This window comes from Mytilus edulis, chromosome 8, assembly GCF_963676685.1.
Source record: "Mytilus edulis chromosome 8, xbMytEdul2.2, whole genome shotgun sequence".
Classification (NCBI taxonomy): domain Eukaryota; kingdom Metazoa; phylum Mollusca; class Bivalvia; order Mytilida; family Mytilidae; genus Mytilus; species Mytilus edulis.
Window position 1 is genome coordinate 19,094,931 of NC_092351.1, and position 12,591 is coordinate 19,107,521.

Genomic DNA, 12,591 nt, shown 5'->3' on the forward strand with positions numbered 1-12,591 from the left:
TTTTCACAATTATTCTGTTTCCATGGAAACGGCAGCCATTTTTTATGGTCTTAGACCCACCTGCACCCCGAAATTTTTTGTTCCACCTTATAGTGAACTATCATTAAGATTGGTTCCATTTCACTCCAAAAAACATGCCGGACAAAATAGGTGGAAGTATAATAATAATAATAATACAGAAAAAGAAACAGAGGAAAAGCAATATGTCACCCGACATTGTCGATCGGGTGACATAATAATAATAATAATAATAGTGAAAAAGAAACAGAGGAATAGCAATATGTCACCCGACATTGTCGATCGGGTGACATAATAACAAAGAAACATAAGAAAAGCAATATGTCACCCGACATTGTCGATCGGGTGACATAATAATAATAACTAGATTTGCCATTGCAAGCAATAGCGGATGGCACCCGTCCCCTATTGCCAGGTGAGCGGTAGCCATGGTTACGGCGGCCATTTTGGAAATTCCAAACGCAAAAATCAAGTCTACATTAGCTGAGCAACATTTGTTTTAAATTTCAATAAATTTGAAGCATTTTGAAGTTTTTCGTATTTTTGCTGTTTCCATGGTAACGGCGGCCATTTTGAATATTCCAAAGTCAAACCCCCGCTGCAATTGTTTCCCTCCACAATCATATACCATTTAATGTCTCTAGAACAAATTAAACATTAATGTTCTAGAATGTTCTGTGAAAATTCAAAGTTTTGACCTTTTTGCATTGTTTCCATGGTAACAACAGCGATTTTGGAAATTCCAACGCCAAATTCCACATCTTCCAATGTTGCTCATCGTTACTGTGAAGTTTCATTAAGTTTAGAACATTTTGAGATTTTTGAATTTTTTGGAGTAGTTTCCATGGCAACATAGTAGTTCCAATGAGTGCCAAAAATCATCCAACACCTGTATATAGTGGGCACCTACATTGTATTAAAATATAATGATTCTGAGTTAAATAGTATCCAAATAGTTCACCAAAACAAAAAACTGGATTTTTTCACATTTGTTCCGTTTCCATGGTAACGGCAGCCATCTTGAAAGTGCCAACCCCAAAAAGCAAATCTTCATCTGGTGGTTAACATTATGGTATAGTACCATCTTCTTGGGTCCATTCACATTAGAGTTCCAGACTGGACAAAAATGTGTGGAAGAAAAATAATAATAAAAATAAAAACAACTAGATTTGCCATTGCAAGCAATAGCGGATGGCACCCTTTCCCCATTGCCAGGCCAGCGGCAGCCATTTAGAAAATTTTTGCTGTTTCCATGGCAACGGCGGCCATTTTGAAAATTCAAAACTCAAAAGTTAAGTCTACATTAGCTAGGCAACATTTGTGATAAGTTTCATTAAATTTAAAGCATTTGAAGTTTTTCATAATTTTGCTGTTCCCATGGTAACGGCGGCCATTTGGAATATTCCAAAGTCAAACCCCCGCTGCAATTTTTCCCTCCATAGTCATATATACCATCATATACCATTTAATGTCTCTAGAATAAATTTAACATTGATGTTCTGGAATGTTCTGTGAAAATTCAAAGTTTTGACCTTTTTGCCATGTTTCCATGGTAGCAACAGATATTTTGGAAATTCCAACGCCAAATTCCACATTTTCCAATGTTGCTCATCGTTACTGTGAAGTTTCATTAAGTTTGGAGCATTTTGATATTTCGGAAATTTTTGGTGTAGTTTCCATGGCAACATAGTAGTTCCAATGAGTGCCAAAATCGTCCAACACCTGTATATAGTCGGCACCTACATTGTATTAAAAGATAATGATTCTGAGTTAAAGCATATCCAAACAGTTCACCAAAACAAAAAACTGGATTTTTTCACATTTGTTCCGTTTCCATGGTAACGGCAGCCATCTTGAAAGTGCCAACCCCAAAAAGCAAATCTTCATATGGTGATTAACATTATGGTATTGTTCCATCTTCTTGGGTCCATTCACATTAGAGTTCCAGACTGGACAAAAATGTGTGGAAGAAAAATAATAATAAAAATAAAAAAAACAAAAAGAAACGTAGAATAACAATATGTCACCCCAACTCCGTTGAGGGTGCCATAAAAAGAAACGTAGAATAACAATATGTCACCCAAACTCCGTTTAGGGTGCCATAATAAGAAAAAAAAGAAACGTAGAATAACAATACGTCACCCCAACTCCGTTGAGGGTGCCATAACAAGTAATCCTGTGTTAGGATGCTAACACAAAAGTCACCAAAACGGACCCCACATCATTGTTCTGCGGTATCATTGATGCCAAATAATGTGTGTGTAAAGTTTAATTCAATATGAAGAATTAAATTTTTTTTGGACATTTTAGCTGTTTCCATGGCAACGGCGGCCATTTTGAAAATTTCAAACTCAAAATTAAAGTCTACACAAGTTAGGCAACATTTGTTATAAGTTTCATTAAATTTGAAGCATTTTGATTTTTTTAATATTTTTGCTGTTTCCATGGTAACGGCGGCCATTTTGAAAATTCCAAACTCAAAAGTCAATTCTACACAAGTTAGTCAACATTAGTTATAAGTTTCATTAAATTTGAAGCATTTTGAAGTTTTTCATATTTTTGCTGTTTCCATGGTAACGGCGGCCATTTTGAAAATTCCAAACTCAAAAGTCAATTCTACACAAGTTAGTCAACATTAGTTATAAGTTTCATTAAATTTGAAGCATTTTGAAGTTTTTCATATTTTTGCTGTTTCCATGGTAACGGCGGCCATTTTGAATATTCCACAGACAAAGTGCTGCTGCAAATTGTTCTCTCCATAATTATATACCATCATATACCATTAAATGTGTCTAGAATAAATTTAACTTTGATGTTCTGGAATGTTCCATGAAAATTCACCCCCCTAAAATTATGCCAGGAGACCCCCTACTGAAATAAAAAAAGTTCCATGTTGAAGCATACATGTGTCTCTTAATATTCATAGAAGTAATCATTATTCCATCTACTCTACATACAGTAGGAAATTTAAGAAATGTAAAAAAAAATTGACGCCACCCATCTTTGAGCCCCCCTAATTATGCCAAGATGACACCCTGGTATCACGGACATTGGGTTCTGCAACCCCCATGATGCAGACCCATACCCAGAAAAAATATAAAGTTTCCATCCTCTACTGCTTCCCAAAAAATGGTAGGACAGTTTAAGGGGTCAGAAAGAGAAGAATAAGAATAATAACTAGAATTGCCATTGCAAGCAATAGCGGATGTCACCCTTCCCCCAATGGCCACTAAACGGCAGCCATTTCAAAATTGTTTAACAGTGAATGCACATATATGCATTGCAGTACATCTTTCTGTAACTTTTCAGTACATTAAGAGCATTTTAGAAAATTTCACATTTTTGCTGTTTCCATGGCAACGGCAGCCATTTTGAAAATTCCGAAGTCAAAAGTCTCATCTATACATGCAAGTTAACAATAATATTAAGTTTCATAAAGTTTGGAGCATTTTGAAAATATTTGACATTTCCGCAGTTTCCATGGCAACGGTGGCCATTTTGGAAATTCCAACTTCAAAAGTCTTATTCAGACTTGTTAGTGTACCATCATATTAAGTTTCATCAATTTTGGAGCATTTTGAATTTTTTGAAATTTTTGACATTTGGGATGGTTCCTATGGCAACAGAGACCGTTTCCAAAATTCAATGGCATATACCACATTGGTACATGGGAGGGACCAAACCATCAAAGTTTCAATCAATTTGACCTACCATTTTAAGAAAGTAAATGCCACTTAAAGGTTTTTGGACCATTTTGACCTGTTTTGCATTGTTTCCATGGTAACGGCAGACATTTTCGATATTGCAACACCAAATTCCACATCTACCAATGTTGCTCATCATTACTGTGAAGTTTTATAAAATTTGGAGCATTTCCATATTTTTGAAATTTTTGGTGTAGTATCCATGGCAACATAGCAGTTCCAATGATTGCCAAAATCATCCAAAACCAGTATATGCCCGGCACCTACATTGTATCAAAATATAATGATTCTAAGTTAAAGCATTTCCAAATAATTCATCAAAACCAAAAACAGGAATTTTCCATTATTTTTCGGTTTCCATGGTGATGGCAGCCATTTTTTAGTTCCAAAGTTGCACTGCAACTGGAAAGTTAGGGTTCCTTGTTATAGTGCACCATCATTCAGATTGGTTCCTTTGGCTCTGAGAAAACTGCCGGACAAAACTAGGTGGAAGAAAAATAATAATAATAACTAGAATTGCCATTGCAAGCAATAGCGGATGTCACCCTTCCCCCAATTGCCACTAAGCGGCAGCCATTTCAAAATTGTTTAACAGTGAATGCACATATATGCATTGCAGTACATCATTCTGTAAATTTTCAGTACATTGAGAGCATTTTAGAAAATTTCACATTTTTGCTGTTTCCATGGCAACGGCAGCCATTTTGAAAATTCCAAAGTCAAAAGTCTCATCTATACATGCAAGTTAACAATAATATTAAGTTTCATAAAGTTTGGAGCATTTTGAAAATATTTGACATTTCCGCAGTTTCCATGGCAACGGTGGTCATTTTGGAAATTCCAACTTGAAAAGTCTCATTCAGACTTGTCAGTGTACAATCCTATTAAGTTTCATCAATTTTGGAGCATTTTGAAATTTTTGAAATTTTTGACATTTGGGATGGTTCCTATGGCAACAGAGACCGTTCCCAAAATTGAATGGCATATACCACATTGGTACATGGAAGGGACCATACCATCAAAGTTTCAATCAATTTGACCTACCATTTTAAGAAAGTAAATGCCACTTGAAGGTTTTTTAGACCATTTTGACCTGTTTTGCATTGTTTCCATGGTAACGGCAGACATTTTCGAAATTGCAACACCAAATTCCACATCTTCCAATGTTGCTCATCATTACTGTGAAGTTTTATAAAATTTGGAGCATTTCCATATTTTTGAAATTTTTGGTGTAGTATCCATGGCAACATAGCAGTTCCAATGATTGCCAAAATCATCCAAAACCAGTATATGCCCGGCACCTACATTGTATCAAAATATAATGATTCTAAGTTAAAGCATTTCCAAATAATTCATCAAAACCAAAAACTGGAATTTTCCATTATTTTTCGGTTTCCATGGTGATGGCAGCCATTTTTTAGTTCCAAAGTTGCACTGCAACTGGAAAGTCAGGGTTCCTTGTTATAGTGCACCATCATTCAGATTGGTTCCTTTGGCTCTGAGAAAACTGCCGGACAAAACTAGGTGGAAGAATAATAATAATAACTAGAATTGCCATTGCAAGCAATAGCGGATGTCACCCTTCCCCCAATTGCCACTAAGCGGCAGCCATTTCAAAATTGTTTAACAGTGAATGCACATATATGCATGGAAATACATTTTTCTGTAAATTTTCAGTTCATTAAAAGCATTATAAAAAATTCATATTTCTGCTGTTTCCATGGCAACGGCAGCCATTTTGAAAATTTCAAAGTCAAAAGTCTCATCTTTACTTGTCAGGTAACAATAGTTTCAAGTTTCATTAAGTTCAAAGCATTTTAAAAATTTTTGACTTTTTTGCAGTTTCCATGGCAACGGTGGCCATTTTGGAAATTCCAAAGTCAAAAGTCTCCTCCAGACTTGGCAGTCAACAATAATATTAAGTTTCATTAATTTTGGAGCATTTTGAAATTTTTGAAATATTTGAACCTGTATCCATGGTAACAGAGTAGTTCCAATGATTGTCATAATCATTCAAAACCTGTATATAGTTGACAACTATATTGTATAAAAATTTTATGATTTTAAGTTCAAGCATACCAAAGTTATTCACCAAACCCGGAAGTTTTTGGAGCATTGTGACCTTTTTGCATTGTTTCCATGGAAACGGCAGACATTTTGGAAATTCCAACGCCAAATTCCACATCTACCAAAGTTGCTCATTGTTATGCTAGAATTTCAAAAAATTTGGAGCATTTGCATTTTTTGGAAATTTTTGGTGTAGTATCCATGGCAACATAGCAGTTCCAATGATTGCCAAAATCATCCCAAAGCAGTATATAGTGGGCACCTACATTGTATTAAAATCTAAAGATTTTAAGGTTAAGCATTCTCAAACAATTCACCTAACTCCAAAATTATATTTTTTCACCATTTTTCTGTTTCCATGGTGATGGCAGCCATTTTTTTAGTGCCAATATTGAAAAGCAACAGGAAAGTCAGGGTTCCTTGTTATAGTGCACCATCATTCAGATTGGTTCCTTTGGCTCTGAGAAAGCGAGCGGACAAAATTAGGTGGAAGAAAAATAATAATAATAATAGGGAAAAAGAAACAGAGGAAAAGCAATATGTCACCCGACATTGTCGATCGGGTGACATAATAATAATAATAATAGTGAAAAAGAAACAGAGGAATAGCAATATGTCACCCGACATTGTCGATCGGGTGACATAACTAGATTTGTAATTGCTAGCAATAACGGATGGCACCCTCGTCCCCCCATTGCCAGGCGAGCGGCAACCATTTTGAAATTTCCAAAATTAAAGAGCGCATCTACGAATGTATATCAACGTTGCTGTAAAATTTCATCAGTTTTCGAGCATTTTGAATTGTTTTATTTTTGTGTTGTTTCCATGGAAACGGCGGCCATTTTGGAAATTCCAAAGTCGAATACCAACTCTTGATGTGCCACTTAACATGTCTGTCAATTTTCAGAAAGTTTGGAGCAATTTGAAATTTTTGGACATTTCTGCTGTTTCCATGGTAACGGTGATCATTTCCAAAATTCCAAAGACACCTACCACATTGGCATATGATAAGGAACATACCATTAAAGTTTCAATGGTTGGATATACCATATTAAGAGTTTAAATACTACTTTAAGATTTTCCCCATAGGGTTTAATGCTAAACATATTTAGTTTCCATGGCAATATAGTAGTTCCAAAGATTCCCAAAATCATCTCAAACCTGTATATGGTGGACACCAACAATATATAAAAATTTTATGATTTTCAGTTCAGGAATATTCAAATTATTCACCAAAAACCAAAAAAATATTTTTTACATTTGTTCGGTTTCCATGGTAGCGGCGGCCATCTTGCACATGCCAAAGTCTGCTGCACAACTTTACATGGTGTTCCACATTGTGGTATAATTCCATCAACATTGGTCCATTCAATTCCGAGAAATAGCGTGGACAAAATGTGTGGAAGAATAAAAATAATAAGAAAAAAAGAAACGTAGAATAACAATATGTCACCCCAACTCCGTTGAGGGTGCCATAACTAGATTTGTAATTGCTAGCAATAACGGATGGCACCCTCGTCCCCCTAATTGCCAGGCGAGCGGCAGCCATTTTGGAAATTCCAAAGTCAAAGAGTGCATCTACACCTGCATGTTATCATTTTTGAAAAAAATCATTAAGTTTGGAGCATTTTGAAATTTTGGAGTATTTTGCTGTTTCCATGGTTACGGCGGCCATTTTGGAAATTCCAACTTCAAAATGCAACTCCGCACATGACAGTCACTATTCCTGTAAAGTTTCATCCAGTTTGCAGCACTTTAATTTTTTTTTGGAAATTTTGAACATTTGTGCTGCAACCATGGTTACAGTAGATAATTCCAAAATTCTAAAAGCGTACATCTCATTGCCACATGCTATGTTATATATCAATACAGTTTCATTTACTTTGGTGCACAACTCTCTGAAAAAATGCTGATTTTATGCATTTTTCCATAGGGTCAATGCAAAACTTGCTCCCAGTTTCCATGACAACGGCGGCCATTTTGGACTATCCAAATATTGTCTTGATATCTTAGCATACTGGGTAACATTTTCATAAAGTTTCATCCAGTTGGGTCTTATAACGAAAGAGTTAGAATTTTTGATATTTTAGCTTGTTTCCATGGTAACAGCGGCCATTTTGGAAATTCCAAAGTCAAATGGGACATCTCCATATGCCAGTCAATATTTGTGTGAAGTTTCATTAACTTTGGAGCATTTTGATTTTTTGGACATTTTTGCTGTTTCCATGGTAACGGCGGCCATCTTGAAAATGCCATACCCCGATTGCAAATCTGCACATGCTGGTTAACATTATGGTTAAGTTCCATTAACATTGGTTCATAAAATTCCAAGATATAAGCTGGACAAAAATAGTGGAAGAAAAAAAATAATAACTAGATTTGTAATTGCTAGCAATAACGGATGGCACCCTCGTCCCCCCATTGCCAGGCGAGCGACGGCCATTTTGGAAATTCCAAAGTCAAAGAGTGCATCTACACCTGCAAGTTATCATTTTTGCAAAATTTCATTAAGTTTCGAGCATTTTGAAATTTTGGACAATTTTGCTGTTTCCATGGTTACGGCGGCCATTTTGGAAATTCCAACTTCAAAATGCAACTCCGCACATGCCAGTCACTATTCCTATAAAGTTTCATCCAGTTTGCAGCACTTTATTTTTTTTGGAAATTTTGAACATTTGTGCTGCAACCATGGTTACAGTAGATAATTCCAAAATTCTAAAAGCGTACATCTCATTGATACATGTCATGTTATATATCAATACAGTTTCATTGACTTTGGTGCACTACTCTCTGAGAAAATGCTGATTTTATGCATTTTCCCATAGGGTCAATGCAAAACTTGGCCCCAGTTTCCATGACAACGGCGGCCATTTTGAACTATCCATATATTGTCTTGACATCTTGACATACTGGAGAACATTTTCATAAAGTTTCATCCAGTTGGATCTTATAACGAAAGAGTTAGAATTTTTGATATTTTAGCTGTTTCCATGGTAACGGCAGCCATTTTGAAAATTCCAAAGTCAAACTGGAAATCAGCACATGCCAGTTAACATTCCTGTGGAGTTTCTTCCAGTTTGGAACACTTTGATTTTTTTCGCATTTGTGCTGTTTCCATGGAAACGGCGGCCATTTTTTACCATTCCATAGCAAGGTGCACAACTTCAAATGGGGTTCCTCCTTATAGTTGAGTTCCATAAACATTGCTCCGTTCAATTCTGAGAACTCGCGCGGACAAAATGTGTGGAAGAAAAATAAAAATAATAAGAAAAAAAAGAAACGTAGAATAACAATATGTCACCCCAACTCCGTTGAGGGTGCCATAACTAGATTTGTAATTGCTAGCAATAACGGATGGCACCCTCGTCCCCCCAATTGCCAGGCGAGCGGCAGCCATTTTGGAAATTCCAAAGTCAAAGAGTGCATCTACACCTGCATGTTATCATTTTTGAAAAAAATCATTAAGTTTGGAGCATTTTGAAATTTTGGAGTATTTTGCTGTTTCCGTGGTTACGGCGGCCATTTTGGAAATTCCAACTTCAAAATGCAACTCCGCACATGACAGTCACTATTCCTGTAAAGTTTCATCCAGTTTGCAGCACTTTAATTTTTTTTGGAAATTTTGAACATTTGTGCTGCAACCATGGTTACAGTAGATAATTCCAAAATTCTAAAAGCGTACATCTCATTGCCACATGTCATGTTATATATCAATACAGTTTCATTTACTTTGGTGCACAACTCTCTGAAAAAATGCTGATTTTATGCATTTTTCCATAGGGTCAATGCAAAACTTGCTCCCAGTTTCCATGACAACGGCGGCCATTTTGGACTATCCAAATATTGTCTTGATATCTTAGCATACTGGGTAACATTTTCATAAAGTTTCATCCAGTTGGGTCTTATAACGAAAGAGTTAGAATTTTTGATATTTTAGCTTGTTTCCATGGTAACAGCGGCCATTTTGGAAATTCCAAAGTCAAATGGGACATCTCCATATGCCAGTCAATATTTGTGTGAAGTTTCATTAACTTTGGAGCATTTTGATTTTTTGGACATTTTTGCTGTTTCCATGGTAACGGCGGCCATCTTGAAAATGCCATACCCCGATTGCAAATCTGCACATGCTGGTTAACATTATGGTTAAGTTCCATTAACATTGGTTCTTAAAATTCCAAGATATAAGCTGGACAAAAATAGTGGAAGAAAAAAAATAATAATAAGAAAAAAAGAAACGTAGAAAAGCAATATGTCACCCCAACTCCGTTGAGGGTGCCATAATAAGAAAAAAAGAAACGTAGAAAAGCAATATGTCACCCCAACTCCGTTGAGGGTGCCATAACTAGATTTGTAATTGCTAGCAATAACGGATGGCACCCTTCCCCCATTGCCAGATAAGCGGCAGCCATTTTGAAAATTCCAAAGTCAAATAGTGCATCTACAGATGTCTAGTAAGATTTTTGCAAAGTTTCATTAAGTTTGAAGCATTTTGAAATTTTGGATAATTTTGCTTTTTCCATGGTAACGGCGGCCATTTTGAAAATTCCAAACTCAAAAGTCAAGTCTACATAAGCTAGGCAACATTTGTTATAAGTTTCCTTAAATTTGAAGCATTTTGAAGTTTTTCATATTTTTGCTGTTTCCATGGTAACGGCGGCCATTTTGAATATTCCAAAGTCAAACCCCCGCTGCAATTTTTTGCCCTCCATAAACATATACCATTTAATGTCTCTAGAATAAATTTAACATTGATGTTCTGGAATGTTCTGTGAAAATTCAAAGTTTTGACCTTTTTGCATTGTTTCCAAGGTAACAACAGATATTTTGGAAATTCCAACGCCAAATTCCACATCTTCCAATGTTGCTCATCGTTACAGTGAAGTTTCCTGAAGTTTGGAGCATTTTGAGAATTTCGAAATTTTTGGTGTAGTTTCCATGGCAACATAGTAGTTCCAATGATCACCAAAATCATCCAACACCTGTATATAGTGGGCACCTACATTGTATTAAAATATAATGATTCTGAGATAAAGCATATCCAAACAGTTCACCAAAACAAAAAACTGGATTTTTTCACATTTGTTCTGTTCCCATGGAAACGGTAGCCATCTTGAACAATTCCATGCTTCCTGCAACTCTGCACCTGGGGGTCCTTACTATAGTAGAGTTCCATCAACATTGGTCCATTGGATTTCGAGAAATCACCTGGACAAAATTTGTTGCAAGAAGAAAAATAATAATAATAAGAAAAAAAAGAAACGTAGAATAACAATACGTCACCCCAACTCCGTTGAGGGTGCCATAATAAGAAAAAAAAGAAACGTAGAATAACAATACGTCACCCCAACTCCGTTGAGGGTGTCATAATAATAATAATAATAAGAAAAAAAGAAACAAACAATAACAATATGTCACCCCAACTCCGTTGAGGGTGCCATAACTAGATTTGTAATTGCTAGCAATAACGGATGGCACCCTTCCCCAATTGCCAGGTGAGCGGCAGCCATGTTGAAAAATCCAAAGTCAAAGATAACATATACACATGTCAATAAACATTTTTGTAAAGTTTCGTCAATTTTGGAGCATTTTGAAATTTTTGAAATTTTTGCAATTTCCATGGTAACGGGTACCATTTCCAAAATTCCAAAGATAGGTGCCACTTTGGGACATGCCGTGTAACATATTCATTAAGTTGTAGAAGGTTTGATCAAATATTCTTGCAGGAAATGCAGCTTCAATATGATTTCCCATTCGGACAATGTTAAACTTTCGCCCTGTTTCCATGACAATGGCGGCCATTTTGGAATTTCCTAATATTGTCACAACATCTAGGCATACCAAGGAACATTACCATAAAATTTCATCCAGCTAGGTCTTATAATGAAAGATTTAGAAATTGCATTTTTTTTCACATTTTGTCAGTTTCCATGACAACGGCAGCCATCTTGATGATGCCATACCCCGATTGCACAATTTCATATAGTGGTCTACATTATGGTATAGTTCCATCAATATTGTTCAAGCCAATTCTGAGAAATAGCATGGACAAAATGTGTGGAAGAATAAATAAAATAAGAAAAAAAGAAACGTAGAATAACAATATGTCACCCAAACTCCGTTTAGGGTGCCATAATAAGAAAAAAAAGAAACGTAGAATAACAATACGTCACCCCAACTCCGTTGAGGGTGCCATAATAATAAGAACTGAGCAAAAACAATAAGTCTCCAAACTTTGTTTGGGAGACTTAATTATCGACTCGATAAGTTCTTATCTGCACATGCAGCTCCTGTACCTGTACTAAGCAAAACATGTGTTTCATCCTCATTGTTTTCAACACTTTAAATAACCAAGTTTATAAAGTTATGTGATTGACACCTTGAAATAGGTCCTCCACAACTCATAACAGCAGCAAGATGGCAGATTATCAGCATGAGAGAGGCAGGAATGTCGCTGTGACAATTGCACGTATTGTCGTTCATCACTTTTCCACTATAAGTCGTTTAGAGAATAAAAATTAGGCAATACACGATATAAAAGACTATCCGAGATCAAAAAGACCCCCTATGCCACCTGCTAGGGAAAATCAAGCATGATGAAGCTTAGTCAGAAAGAAACCCATTGCATACAATACAATCCTGAAAAGAGAGAGGTGGGCATACAGGAGCCTTTTAACAATAATTGTTCGAGATTGAATCATCTCTACTGGTTATTGTGCGATAAGACCATTTCAGGGACGTTTGCTTACAAACAGACACACAGTTATCCGTATCCAATGTAGTGCAGAGCTCGCCAAAATTGGAA